Genomic DNA, 16,086 nt, shown 5'->3' on the forward strand with positions numbered 1-16,086 from the left:
TGCTCGCCATGCTCCTGCAGAGTACGTGAGTAACTCAATATATCACCCAGGTAAACTACCACAAATCTACCCACCAGTGAGAAAAACACATAATTTATGACATTTTCAAAGACTGATGGAGCATTGCTTAATCCGAATGGCAGCACCAAATTTTCAATATGACCCTCAAGTGTATTGAATGCGGTCTTCCATTCATCACCATGGCGTACATATATAAGGGTCGCTTCCAAACTCCTGGAGCAGCACGTCCACTCTGAACTTTCCTCCCACCTCTCATCTAACTTGCTCTTTGACAATCTACAATCTGGTTTCCGCCCCATCACTCAACTGAGACCGCCCTGACCAAAATCACTAATGACCTACTTACCGCGAAAGCTAATGGACAATACTCTGTACTCCTCCTTCTAGACCTGTCCTCTGCTTTCGACACAGTTGACCACTGCCTCCTACTACAGATCCTCTCCTCCTTTGGCATCAAAGACCTCGCCCTATCTTGGATCTCCTCGTACCTTTCCAACCGCATACTCAGCGTCTCCCACTCCGACACTACCTCCTCATCCCACCCTCTCTCTGTTGGAGTACCCCAAGGCTCTGTTCTAGGACCCCTACTCTTCTCAATCTATACACTTGGCTTGGGACAACTCATAAAGTCCCATGGATTCCAGTACCACCTCTATGCTGATGACACTCAGATCTACCTCTCTGGCCCAGACGTCACCGCTCTGCTGTCCAGAATCCCAGAGTGCCTATCAGCCATATCCTCCTTCTTCTCCTCTCGCTTCCTCAAACTCAATGTGGACAAATCTGAACTCATCATCTTTCCTCCATCCCATAGATCTTCCTTACCTGACCTATCTACCGCAATCAATGACATCATGCTTTCCCCTGTACCAGAAGTCCGCTGCCTCGGAGTAACCTTCAACTCTGCCCTGTCCTTCAAACCGCACGTCCAAGCTCTCTCCACCTCCTGTCGCCTCCAGCTCGAAAATATCTCCAGAATCCGTCCCTTCCTCAATCGTCAATTTACTAAAATGCTTGTGCATGCCCTCATCATCTCCTGCCTTGACTACTGCAACATCCTTTTCTGCGCCCTCCCTGCTAAACACCCTTGCACCTCTCCAGTCCATTCTTAACTCTGCTGCCCGACTAATTCATCTCTCTCCTCGCTACTCCTCTGCTTCCCCCCTCTGCAAATCTCTTCACTGGCTCCCATTCCCTCAGCGTATCCAGTTCAAATTACTAATGCTGACCTACAAAGCCATCCACAACCTGTCTCCTCCATATATCTCTGAACTAATCTCCCGATATCTTCCCTCACGTAATCTCCGGTCCTCCCAAGACCTCCTTCTCTCCTCCACACTTATTCGCTCCTCATCCAACCGCCTCCAAGACTTCTCCCGAATATCCCCCATCCTCTGGAATTCTCTGCCCCAACACGTCCGACTATCAACCACATTCGGATCCTTCAGACGGAACCTGAAAACCCATCTCTTCAGGAAAGCCTAGAGCCTGCACTGACCCCGCTGCCTCCTCATCACTACCGAAGCCACCGCCTCACCAACACCGGAGCTGCAGCAACCCTCAACGTATTGTCTCCTTCCCCACCATTATGTAGAATGGAAGCCCGCAAGGGCAGGGTCCTCGCCCCTCTGTATCAGTCTGTCATTGTTAGTTTACTATAAGTGATATCTGTAACTTGTATGTAACCCCTTCTCATGTACAGCACCATGGAATCAATGGTGCTATATATATATATATAAATAATAATAAGGTTATATGCCCCACTCACGCCGAGTTTGTAAAATCATTTATCTCCAGGTAATTGGCTAAACAGGTCAGGTATAAGGGGTAAACGATAGGGATTGTGAACCGTGATTTTATTAATCTCTCTAAAATCCTCTGGAAGGGGTTAAATAACCGATATTTCGGCATTTTAGCTCCTGGTATGGAGTCAGGAGCACAATCATATGTCACCATATAGTAGACGTCCGGTAACTGGTGATAATTCCCTCATGTGTGGGGTCTATTTGTCTCCAGCAGAGAAATCACACGTTACATTCCACACATAAAATTGTGTAGAAAAGGCGGCGCGGGGTAATTGTGCCAGTAGTGAGGGCAAATAATGGCGGAAATGTCACTGACTGAGGAGAAGTTTCCATGCAGTGTCTACACTGCGGCTATCATTCCCTGAGGCCCCTGATCATGTGACCCCTGACTCCTCCCCTCCTGTGACCTCATCACAGGTCCTGTGCGCACAGAGTAGCCATGTGGAGTGTGACTGCAGGTGGAGGTATGTGGAGATTCCCCATTACTGAGCGTGGGGGACATTAACCCCTTCAGCACTGAGACTTATGGGTTTTTTGTTGCTCTTTATAAGAATCATAATGTTTTTGTTCTGTTTCCTGTAATAGATACATACGACCCAACTATGGAAGACAGGAAGTGAGGAAACGTAGGCTATGTGCACACGAAGGTTCGGGTCCCTGCGGGTTCTCCCGCAGCGGATTTGATAAATCTGCAGGGCAAAACCGCTGCTGTTATCCCTGCACATTTATCACTGTTTCTCTTGCGGTTTCCGCTGCGGGTTTTACTCCTGCACTGGTTTTACTATTGATGCAGCATCAATAGTAATGTTAAAAATGAAAAAAAATGGTTATACTCAACCACTGACGTCCCGATCTCCTCGGTGCTGCAGGCGGCGGTCCGGTTCCAAAGATGCTGTGCGAGAAGGACCTTTGTGACGTCACGGTCATGTGACCGCGACGTCACCGCAGGTCCTGCTCGCATAGCAAACCTGAGACCGGACGGCCACGTGCATCGCTGGGAGGTGAGTATATCATTATTTTTTATTTTAATTCTTTTTTTACCACAAATATGGTTCCCGGGGCCTGGAGGAGAGTCTCCTCTCCCCCACCCCGGGTAGCAACCGCACATTATCCGCTCACTTCCCGCATGGTGGGTACAGCCCCATGCGGGAAGTAAGCGGATCAATGCATTTCTATGTGTGCAGAATCGCTGCGATTCTGCACAAAGAAGTGACATGCTGCGGGTTGTCAACCGCTGCGTTTCTGCGCGGTTTTTCCCGCAGCATGTGCACAGCGGTTTGCGGTTTCCCATTAGTTTACATGTTTACTGTAAACGCAATGGAAACTGCTGCGGACCCGCAGCATCAAAATCGCAGCGGTTCCGCTGTAAAAACCACAACGTGTGCACATAGCCGTATTGTTCTCATAGTACAGGGCCCCTTTCTTGGCCCCACACACAGTGTATATATGATGCCCTCCTCACAGTATAATGCCCCTTTAAGCAGGTGACCAGATACAACACACAAACTGGAAGTAACCAATATAATTATTTATTTCCTGAAAATGGGAATTGTGATCAGTGTGGTAACAGTGAATAATGCAAAACATGGTGATTACGAGGTTTAATATCCAATATCAGATACACAATGAATTCTCCGGCTCACTCTCACTGTAATAGCAGCCTCTAACCACATGTTACGTTAGCTACTGACAAGGGTGATTTTCCTGATACATATGGTCGACAACACTCTGTCTCTTCTAAGAACACAGACCCTAGCGGGGTCTCCGTCTCCTAACTCTCCTAGTCTATCAGGGCTCGCTGGGCCACCTCCTTCACTTCAACCAGCTTTCGCCTTGTCTCTTGTACTACCCTAGGTAAACAACTATACTGACATCAGTGCTGGAAGCAATGGCCCGCCTCCTGCTCTTCACTGCAGGCATATACTACTGAGCAGAGTCTCCTCACAGATCTTCAGTGCTTGACCAACAGCAGATGTCTCTTGTTCCATAAGAAATAAAAGCTGGGACTCAGCTCTTGCCTGTCATAGTCTGGACTCTGGGTCTTGACTGGCACAGGTCAGGTTCTCAGGCCTTGGCAGGCATATTCTGGACTCCGGGTCTTGACCAGCACAGGTGTGGTTCTCAGGCAGGGCCGGACTGGCCATCGGGCAGCTCTGGCAAATGCCAGAAGGGCCGGTGCCAGTAGTGGGCTGCTGCGCGCCGACTCACCCCCCACCAGCGCCGCCGCCGCATTCAACTATACTGGCGTCTATGACGCCGATACAGTGGAATGCAATGATGGAGGAGAGAGCGTCTGACGACGCTCCCTTTCTCATCATTCCCCGCTCTGCCAATGACACTGCGTGTGCGCGCGCACTCACTGTGTCCCAGACAGTGCAGCAGCAGCCGCCGAGACAGGAGCAGGGAGCAACGTGGGCACGAGGAGAGGTGAGTGTGTGTTTTTTTACTGGACTGTAGGGCCATTCTAGGGGGAGGAGAAATGAGGGCTGTGCTGTATACTACTATGTGGGCTGTGCTATATGCTACTGTGTGGGCTGTGCTTTATATTATTATGTGGGCTGTGCTGTATACTACTGTGTGGGCTGTGCTGTATACTACTGTGTGGGCTGTGCTATCTACTACTGTGTGGGCTGTGCTATATACTACTATGTGGGCTGTGCTGTATACTACTATGTGGGCTGTGCCATATACTACTGTGTGGGCTGTGATGTATACTACTATGTGAGCAGTGCTGTATACTACTGTGTGGGCTGTGCTATATACTACTATGTGGGCTGGGCTATATACTACTATGTGGGCTGTGCTATATACTACTATGTGGGCTGTGCTATATACAGTGGGGCAAAAAAGTATTTAGTCAGTCAGCAATAGTTCAAGTTCCACCACTTAAAAAGATGAGAGGCGTCTGTAATTTACATCATAGGTAGACCTCAACTATGGGAGACAAACTGAGAAAAAAAAATCCAGAAAATCACATTGTCTGTTTTTTTATCATTTTATTTGCATATTATGGTGGAAAATAAGTATTTGGTCAGAAACAAACAATCAAGATTTCTGGCTCTCACAGACCTGTAACTTCTTCTTTAAGAGTCTCCTCTTTCCTCCACTCATTACCTGTAGTATTGGCACCTGTTTAAACTTGTTATCAGTATAAAAAGACACCTGTGCACACCCTCAAACAGTCTGACTCCAAACTCCACTATGGTGAAGACCAAAGAGCTGTCAAAGGACACCAGAAACAAAATTGTAGCCCTGCACCAGGGTGGGAAGACTGAATCTGCAATAGCCAACCAGCTTGGAGTGAAGAAATCAACAGTGGGAGCAATAATTAGAAAATGGAAGACATACAAGACCACTGATAATCTCCCTCGATCTGGGGCTCCACGCAAAATCCCACCCTGTGGGGTCAGAATTATCACAAGAACGGTGAGCAAAAATCCCAGAACCACGCGGGGGGACCTAGTGAATGAACTGCAGAGAGCTGGGATCAATGTAACAAGGCCTACCATAAGTAACACACTAAGCCACCATGGATTCAGATCCTGCAGTGCCAGACGTGTCCCACCGCTTAAGTCAGTACATGTCCGGGCCCGTCTGAAGTTTGCTAGAGAGCATTTGGATGATCCAGAGGAGTTTTGGGAGAATGCCCTATGGTATTATGAAACCAAACTGGAACTGTTTGGTAGAAACACAACTTGTCGTGTTTGGAGGAAAAAGAATACTGAGTTGCATCCATCAAACACCATACCTACTGTAAAGCATGGTGGTGGAAACATCATGCTTTGGGGCTGTTTCTCTGCAAAGGGGCCAGGACGACTGATCCGGGTACATGAAAGAATGAATGGGACCATGTATCGTGAGATTTTGAGTGCAAACCTCCTTCCATCAGCAAGGGCATTGAAGATGTAACGTGGCTGGGTCTTTCAATATGACAATGATCCAAAGCACACCGCCAGGGCAACGAAGGAGTGGCTTCGTAAGAAGCATTTCAAGGTCCTGGAGTGGCCTAGCCAGTCTCCAGATCTCAACCCTATAGAAAACCTTTGGAGGGAGTTGAAAGTCCGTGTTGCCAAGCGAAAAGCCACTGCTCTAGAGGAGATCTGCATGGAGGAATGGGCCAACATACCAACAACAGTGTGTGGCAACCTTGTGAAGACTTACAGAAAACATTTGACCTTTGTCATTGCCAACAAAGGATATATTACAAAGTATTGAGATGAAATTTTGTTTCTGACCAAATACTTATTTTCCACCATAATATGCAAATAAAATGATAAAAAAACAGACAATGTGATTTTCTGGATTTTTTTTTCTCAGTTTGTCTCCCATAGTTGAGGTCTACCTATGATGTAAATTACAGACGCCTCTCATCTTTTTAAGTGGTGGAACTTGCACTATTGCTGACTGACTAAATACTTTTTTGCCCCACTGTACTACTGTGTGGGCTGTGCTGTATACTACTGTGTGGGCTGTGCTGTATACTACTGTGTGGGGTGTCCTGTATACTACTGTGTGGGCTGTGCTGTATACTACTACGTGGGCTGTGGTATATACTACTACATGGTCTGTGCTGTATACTGCTATGTGGGCTGTGCTGTATACTGCTACGTGGGCTGTGCTGTATACTGCTACGTGGGCTGTGCACTGCTACGTGGGCTGTGCTGTATACTGCTACGTGGACTGTGCTGTATACTACTGTGTGGGCTGTGCTGTATACTACTACGTGGGCTGTGTTATCAGCTATGCGGGTTGTGCTATATGCTATGCGGGTTGTGCTATATACTATGCGGGTTGTGCTATATACTATGCGGGCTTTGCTATATACTATGCGAGTTGTGCTATATACTATGCGGGCTTTGCTATATACTATACGGGTTGTGCTATATACTATGCGGGCTTTGCTATATACTATGGGGGTATATTGTATTCTATGGGGAAGGCCGTGTTATATACTATGTGGCTGTGTTATATACTATTGTGGGGGTATATTATATTCTATGGGGAGGCTGTGTCATATACTATGGGGGGGGTGCATTATATTCTATGGGGGCTACATTATATATTATGGGGAGGTGGGCTGTATTATATTCTCGGGGTGATCCTCGACTCTGCCCTCTCTTTCTAGCCACATATCCAAGCCCTTGCCTCCTCCTGTCGTCTCAAACTCAAAAATATTTCCCGGATCCGCAACACTGCAAAAATGCTAGTGCATGCCCTTATCATCTCCCGCCTAGACTACTGCAACCTCCTACTCTCTGGACTCCCCTCTGGCACCACTCCAATCCATCCTACTTTCTGCTGCCCGACTAATCCACCTGTCCCCCCGCTATTCCCCAGCCTCTCCCCTGTGTCAAGCCCTTCACTGGCTTCCTATCGCCCAGAGACTCCAGTTCAAAACCCTCACACTGACATACAAAGCCGTCCACAACCTGTCTCCTCCATACATCTGTGACATGGTCTCCCGGTACCTACCTACACGCAACCTCCGATCCTCTCAAGACCTCCTTCTCTACTCCCCTCTCATCTCTTCTTCCCATAACCGCATCCAAGACTTCTCCCGTGCTTCCCCCATACTCTGGAACTCTCTACCCCAACACATCAGACTCGCGTCTACCATAGAAACCTTCAAAAAGAACCTGAAGACTCATCTCTTCCGACAAGCCTACAGCCTGCAGTGATCCTCAACCTACTGAACAGCCGCACAGCCAGCTCTTCCCTCTCCTAGTGTATCCTCACCCACCCCCTGCAGACTGTGAGCCCTCGCGGGCAGGGTCCTCCCTCCTTATGTACTCGTGTGCCTTGTTATCTGCTCATGTTTAATGTATTTGTCTATATTTGCCCCGTATTCACATGTAAAGCGCCATGGAATAAATGGCGCTATAAAAATGTATAATAATAATAAAATAACAATTCTACGGGGGGCTGTATTAGATTTTATGAGGGATGATTGCATCACACTCTTTGATGGGGCTGCACTATATTCTGTGGGGAGGTGGGCTGTATTCTATTCTATTCGGGGCTACATTATATTCTATGGGGGCGGTATTATATTTATATTCTTTGAGGGGTGATTGCATCATACTCTATGAGGGGGCTGCATTAAACTATGAGGGGGTTGCATTATATCCTATGGGGTGGCAGCATTATACTTTGGGTTGGCTGCATTTTACTCTGTGGTGGCTGCTTTATATTCTGTAAGGTGGTGGCTGCATTATACTATATGTGGGCTGAATTATACTATATTGAGGACTATGGGGAATACATTATACTATATGAAGAACTATGGGGTGCACTATACTATGGGAAGTGAATTGTACTACATGGATGACTATGGCGGTACATTATACTATATGGAGCACTATGAGGAGTGTATTATGCTATATAGAGGACGGAGCTGTGTAATTTAATATATGGAGGACTATAGGGAGTGTATTATACTATATGGAGGACTGAGGTGCACATTATAATATATGGAGGACTATGGGGAGTATTTTAGTAAACAAGTAAAATGCTGCATATTCATATTGTTTTTACTGGAACAAAAATCATTGTTCTCAGCAGCACATCGCCGGTGTAAACTGTAGATGTGCTGCTGATAACATGATACTGTATGGTGATCTGTTAGTGATCTATTAGTGATCGTTCTGTTCCATCATTATTCCTCAGCTGATGGAAAGAGGCTGGGAAACAAGCATTGAACAACTTCAGTATTGTCGATCAAACTCATTTAGCGGCCTGAGATCAGTGCATGTAAATACAACCAAAATGCTTTTGTGTGATGTGCAATATGTTAGCATTTGGGGCCCCATTTTAAACTTTCCCTAGGACCCCACTTTGCCTAAAACCGGCCCTTCCTTCAAGTGTACAAAGATATTATACAGTCACCATGTGACAAGTGGGCCTGTGTAACTTCAAATGCCAGGCATGAATTTTAGTCCCAGTCCGGCCCTGTTCTCAGGCCTTGGCTGGCGTAGTCTGGACTCTGGGACTTGTCTAGTGGCGCCTCGGTTCTGCCACAACCAGCTGGCTCGGGCAATTTACCATAGCCTGGAACATCACATTCTTCCCTGGTACCCTGTTTTGCTTGGCGCCAAATCTGCTCTGGCATTTGGGCTATGGCCTTTATAATAGCAGGAAATTGTATCATCAAGGTCACCTGACCTGGTGCACCTTCTAGACTTTCTTCCTGAAACGCTCCCTCTTCCCATTGATTCCGTAGGGTCCTGTCTGAATGGCAGATGGCAGTCTTTTTGTACAAATGCCGCACAACCCTGGGGAATTGTTCTTCTTATGACACACCATTTTACACCCCTTATGCAATATATATGATGCCCCTCACACGATATAAAGTTTCCACAGTATTGGCATCTCTCACACAAAAGATATTTCCACAGTTCCGCCGTACCCCCACACACAGTATAATCTTCTCACAGTACCGAAGTTCCCTTCATACACAGTATAATCTTCTCACAGTATCACCATCCCACCACACAGTATAATCTTCTCACAGTATCACCATCCCACCACACACAGTATAATCTCACAGTATCACCATCCCACCACACAGTATAATCTTCTCACAGTATCACCATCCCACCACACACAGTATAATCTCACAGTATCACCATCCCACCACACAGTATAATCTTCTCACAGTATCACCAGCCCGCCACACACAGTATAATCTCACATTATCACCATCCCACCACACACACTATAATCTTCTCACAGTACTGCCATTCTCTCCACACAGTATAGAAGAAAAACCAAAAACCAGCATGGAAAAGCAAAGATGTCCAGACAGGAAATATAAAAATTATTACATATCTTTATTAGGTAATGGCAAAAAATGGTACAAGAAAAGCAAGACACAAGGTATATCGTATATATAGATATTTTAATACATGATTAGTATATTAATATTAAAACATTAAAATGGTGGATAAAGGTATTACTACCATAATTAAAGTGATGGACAAAAATAATTATATAAGTGTGGAAAAGAGAATAATGTGGCTAATACCAATAGATGTGACAAGGTACGCAATAAAAATGAGTATTTTCAAGTATAACACAATATCCAATTATGGATCAGAGCAATACCATGCATGTAACTATTAGGGAAAGTGTGTAATTTATATATAACATCGAAATTCTTACACAGATGTAAGAATTAAAGTGCACTAGTGTCATGATAAATATACAATACACCCGTGTATAAGACTGCAAAGTGCCATAGTGCCAAACAAAAAAAGGGGCATATACCTTTAAGGACCAGGTGCTTGTGTGGGGGCTTAATATTTAGAAAAGAGCTGTTGGGACTCTCATACTGAATGTGTGGCTGGTAGGGGCCATTATACTGAGTAAGGGGTTGTGGTGGACAGTAAGGGCCTTCTTACTGGTCCTTATTTTCTGTAGCAGGTTGTGGTGGCCATAATACTGTGTGGAGGTCTGTGGGGGCCATAATACTGTGTGAGGTGCTGTGGGGCCGTCATACTGTGTGGAAGCCCTCATACTGAGTTACCTTGACACACAGGATGATAAATTCCTTGTGATGAGTCAGATAGGGATAAATAAGTTAGAAATGCAGACCTTTGGTTTATCTGATTGCAGACTTAAATTAATATGGGTTGTGTGCCTGAAGGAAGACATCGGATAGTACGTTCTGAAGGAAAGCAAGGATAGAATGGCAGAGGGGATTCAGATTCCAGGCAGGGAGCCTAGCAGAGACAAAGAGTAGGGCGACGTCCTTAGCTCAGGTTTGCTGGGCTATTGTGGCTTAAAACTAAAGTTATATACCGCCAGTCCGCCACACGTTACCGGAAAGTTCCTGAATGTGCATAATGCAGAAGAAGCATTCATAAAGTGCTACGACTGTTATGTGATGCATATACTTCTCATCAAGTACTTGGTAAGGAAAGTTTATTTTTGAACTTTTGGTCTCCCTCATTCATCTCATCCGTCTGCGGATTTGGGAGATATGACTCCGCCAAATATATATATACACTCCCTGACAGAAGTTATGTCGCTTATCCATGTTATGTAATTAATAGCTTATAACCTGACGTTAAATTCATCTATTGGTTGTATAAATTATTCTTTTGAAAGCTGAAACCCTCCGAAATGTGGTTTATGTTTAGAAAATAAATTGGCATCAATGCAGAAATATTGATCAGTTAATGGACCCAGAATGGTCAGATTTTGACAAGACAAAAGTTTGTCGCCCACAGAAAGTAATGTGATATTCAAACAAATAATTAACTTAAAATACAAATATATGTTGCATAACATTGGTGAATGAAGTTGTGGTGCTATTAGAGTCATATTTAATATTTTGTGTGACTTCAATGAGCTTGCACGACTGCATCCATGCGGTTCAACAATGATTCATACAATTTATTAATGAAGTCATCAGGAATAGCAAAGAATGCAGTCTTACATGCCTCCCAAAGTTCATCTAGATTCTTTGGTTTTGTCTTCCAAGCTTCCTCTTTCATCCTACCCCAAACATGCTCAATGATGTTCATGTCTGGTGACTGGGCTGGCCAGTCCTTGAGCACCTTGATCTTTAGTGCCTGGAGGAACTTTGTTGTAAAGAAGGATTTATGAGATGGAGCACCATCCTGCTGCAGAATTTGATTTGCTTTGGATTTTCTAACCAACAAACGCTACTCCTGAGCAGTTGTCTTGTGGGGTCTGCCGGTCCTGGGCTTTTCAAACACATCTCCAATCTCTTCAAATCTTTTTTTAATTCTTTGTACTTGATGCTGAGACATATTAAAGGTGCCAGCCACCTCTTCAGTGGATCTAGTCTTCAGCCTCTTGATAATCCAGGCTTTGGTCGCAGGGTGGATTTTTGGCATGTTTTGAGAGCTCAAATTGCTGTTCAAGTGAAGGTCTGGGGTGCTGGGTTTCTTTTTAAACACACACATTAATTAACTGATCATTTACTGAGCACAGGTGAGGATGTAAACTAGGATTGAAGACAAAAAGAGAAATGATCCAGCTGGAGGTGGAGGCAGTTCAGACTTTGTGGGACTTTATTAGACAACTAAAGCGATAAAAAGTTCTTCAACAAGAAAAATCTTTACATAGCAAACACCTGGCACACCAGTGAGGAGGATCAACGCATTTCAACTATGAAGTCTTACTCATGATCTACCTAATAGTGCAATAACAGCATATATATATATAGTGTGCACAAGGCATTGATTGGACAAACAATTAAAAATGCAAAAAAAAAAAAAAGGAAAAGAAAAAGGGGAATCACCAATTAAAATAATCATAAAGATAACAGATTGATATATGAAATACCCTTGAGAGACGTTGCTAGAACATTACTTGAACATTAATTAATATTGCTTTATTAAATCATGTCTAGCATTGAGGCCATAGGGAATACGTGTGTCTAACATAAACATCCAATACGTTTCCCGATTAAAAAGTTTCTGCTGTAAATTCCCTCCTCTCGGAGGTTTGTAAACCTTTTCTATTCCACAGAATCTGAGACTAGTTAAGTTACCTTTGTGCACGTTGTAAAAGTGTCTGGACACAGCTGAGGCAGAGAGGGCTTTAGAATTCACTGCATCTGATAGATGCCGTCTCACTCGTACTTTAAGTGGACATGTAGTGCAGCCTATGTACTGAACTTTACATGTAATACATTCTACTAAATACACTACATTTTCGGTGTTACAATTAATGTAGTCATGTATATCAAATTGTTTATGGTTGTGAAAAGATGAAAATTTGTTAGTTTTATGCACATAGTGACATGTTTTGCAACGAGTGGCTCCACATCTAAAAAACCCTGTGCGTTGAGCCATGTAGCTCTGTTAGTGTCCCGTAGAGAGCTGGAGAATAGGCTTGGAGATAGGATCGAGCCCAAGGTGGGAGCTCGTTTAGCAACGAATTTGATATCGCTCTGTATTAAAATTCGTTTTAATTTGTCATCTTGTTTTAGCATGGGTAAATGATTCTTGACAATATCCACGATCTGCCTGTATTGTGAGCTATATGGGGTACTGAATACTACATTATTGTTGTTTTTCTGGGGATTATTATAAGTAGATTTATAATTTTTCGTTGTTAATAAATGTTTGCAATCTACTTTGGTGATTTTTCTTCGTGCTTTGTCCAGATTCCATTTAGGATACCCTCTATGAGAAAGACGCTCACAGGTTTTCTCTGTCTCTGCCAAAAAGACGTCATTATCAGAGCAATTCCTTCTTGTTCTGATAAGTTCACCATAAGGAATGTTATTTATGACATGATTTGGATGGCAGGAATTGGCTCTAAGAATTGAATTACTTGAGGTAGGTTTTCTATAGGGAGTAATCTCAACAGTATGTTTTAGTGTATTACCTGAGAGATTCAAATCCAGAAAATTGGTGTGTTTTTTTCTGAAAGGAATGGGTGAATTTTAAATTAAAATTATTATTATTGATATGATCAACAAATTTAGTCACTTCCTCCTGTGAACCCCTCCATACTAGGATCAGGTCATCTATATAGCGACCATACCATACAATATGTTTGCATATATCATTATCATCATTGTAGATATGGCTCTCTTCCCATTTCAACATAACAATATTCGCTAAAGAAGGCGAAAATTTAGCGCCCATACTCACTCCCGTTAGTTGTCTGAAAAACCTATTGTCAAAACAAAAAAAATTATGATTAAGTAAAAAGTCCACTGCAGATATTAGAAAACTTTTTGTATCATTATTATAGGGAGAGTATGTATCCAGATAGTATGACAAACTCGACAATGCCACTGAATAGGGAATTGATGGATATAAGCCTACCACATCACATGTAAGCCATGCATATTCTTCCTTCCAGTAAAATTGATCAAAAACTGAAGTTACATATTTTGAATCACGTATAAACCTAGGGGTATTTTGCACCAATGGTTGCAGGTAATGGTCCACCCAAGATCCCAATCTTTCCCCTATGGAACCAATGCCTGCAACTATTGGTCTCATTGGGGGAGGAAACACATTTTTGTGTATTTTAGGGAATGAATGATAAATTGGTGTGACTGGATGATCGTTTTTTTAAAAATTCTACTATTCTATCGTCAATAACATTCATATGTACACCTTCCTGTAATAGGTTGTGCAACAGTGAGTTAAATTCTTCGGTAGGGTTAGAACTAAGTTCAGAATACATCTCCTTATTTTCCAAGTCTTGTAAATTCAGTTTTTTATACAGCCCTGTGTCTAGTAACACAATAGTGCCTCCTTTATCTGATTGTCTTATTATAAGATCCTGGTTATCATGCAGCTCTTTCAGCGCTTGTCTTTCCTTTTTTGTCAGATAAGAATAGTTATTTTTGGAATCTAAAACAGATTTGTTCAGATCGACTAATTCCTTTTCAACTAGGTCCTGAAATTGATCCAAGACTACTGGTCTGGATTTCAATGGATAAAAAGATGGATTACTGACAGGAAAAGAATCATTAAGAGAGACAGAACCTAAAAAGATTCTCTCTCCAACGCTTTTAAACTGAGAAGTGCTTTTTGTTCACAAAACATGCGTATATTATCAGTAGTGGAATAATCAAGATTCTCTATACGTACAGCATTTTCACTAGCAGCATCTGAAAGAAAATGGCATTTTACTGTCAGGTTACGTGCAAATTTATTCAAGTCAAGTAAGGTTTTAAATATATCAAAGTCAATAGTTGGAGAAAAGCTTAATCCCTTGCTGGGAATTGCTATCTGTTCTTCCGAGATCACATAGCTGGATAAATTCCACACTGGAGCCTCTAGTAGTGGCGGCGATTCCTGTTCCGAGTTGGATATCTTCTTCCTCTTCTGCTTCCGGCCTGCACGTTTCCATGCGTTTTTTATTCTCCAGCTCTCTACGGGACACTAACAGAGCTACATGGCTCAGCGCCACAGGGTTTTTTAGATGTGGAGCCACTCGTTGCAAAACATGTAACTATGTGCATAAAACGAACAAATTCTCATCTTTTCACAACCATAAACAATTTGATATACATGACTACATTAATTGTAACACCGAAAATGTAGTGTATTTAGTAGAATGTATTACATGTAAAGTTCAGTGTGGAATTTATCCAGCTATGTGATCTCGGAAGAACAGATAGCAATTCTTAAGCTTTTCTCCAACTATTGACTTTGATATATTTAAAACCTTACTTGACTTGAATAAATTTGCACGTAAGGCTACTTTCACACTATCGTTAACTGCAATACGTTAAAATGCGTCGTTTTGCAGAAAAAAACGCATCCAGCAAAATATTTTGCTGGATGCGTTTTTCCCCATAGACTTGTATTGGCGACGCATTGCGACGGATTTGCATACGTTGGTCTACGTCTTTCGACGGATGCGTCGAAATTAGGCGACACGTCGTCTGGAAAAACGTAGATTGCAACGTTTTTTGGCTCCGACAAAAAAACGTGTCTCGGCGCATCCGTCGGCATGCGTCTTTGGCTACAATGAAAGTCTATGAGCGACGGATGCGTCGAGACACGTCGTACGACGCAATGCAGCGCTGCAATACGTTTTTTTCTACTGAGCATGCTCAGAAACAGGATTTTTTTAGCTAATTGACCAGACATCCCCAAATAGACGGATCCGTTGAAATGCTGTATGCGTTGCATACATTTTGCACTTTTTTGACGCATCCGGTTTTTTTGGCAAAAAGACGTTTTTGTGACGGTTTGCAGTTAACGCTAGTGTGAAAGTAGCCTAACCTGACAGTAAAATGCCATTTTCTTTCAGATGCTGCTAGTGAAAATGCTGTACTTTACTTAATCATAATTATTTTTGTTTTGACAATAGGTTTTTCAGACAACTAACGGGAGTGAGTATGGGCGCTAAATTTTCGCCTTCTTTAGCGAATATTGTTATGTTGAAATGGGAAGAGAGCCATATCTACAATGATGATAATGATATATGCAAACACATTGTGTGGTATGGTCGCTATATAGATGACCTGATCCTAGTATGGAGGGGTTCACTGGAGGAAGTGACTAAATTTGCTGATCATATCAATAATAATAATTTTAATTTAAAATTCACCCATTCCTTTCAGAAAAAACACACCAATTTTCTGGATTTGAATCTCTCAGGTAATACACTAAAACATGCTGTTGAGATTACTCCCTATAGAAAACCTACCTCAAGTAATTCAATTCTTAGAGCCAATTCCTGCCATCCAAATCATGTCATAAGTAACATTCCATATGGTGAACTTATCAGAACAAGAAGGAATTGCTCTGAT

General features: G+C 43.0%; 1 pseudogene; it reads left to right on the plus strand.

Moving 5' to 3' along the window:
- The first annotated feature begins 2,236 nt into the window (after positions 1-2,236).
- Positions 2,237-16,086, plus strand: part of LOC138666479 (zinc finger protein 432-like) — a 67,392-nt pseudogene continuing 53,542 nt past the window's right edge.

This window comes from Ranitomeya imitator, chromosome 2 (assembly GCF_032444005.1).
Source record: "Ranitomeya imitator isolate aRanImi1 chromosome 2, aRanImi1.pri, whole genome shotgun sequence".
Lineage (NCBI taxonomy): Eukaryota > Metazoa > Chordata > Amphibia > Anura > Dendrobatidae > Ranitomeya > Ranitomeya imitator.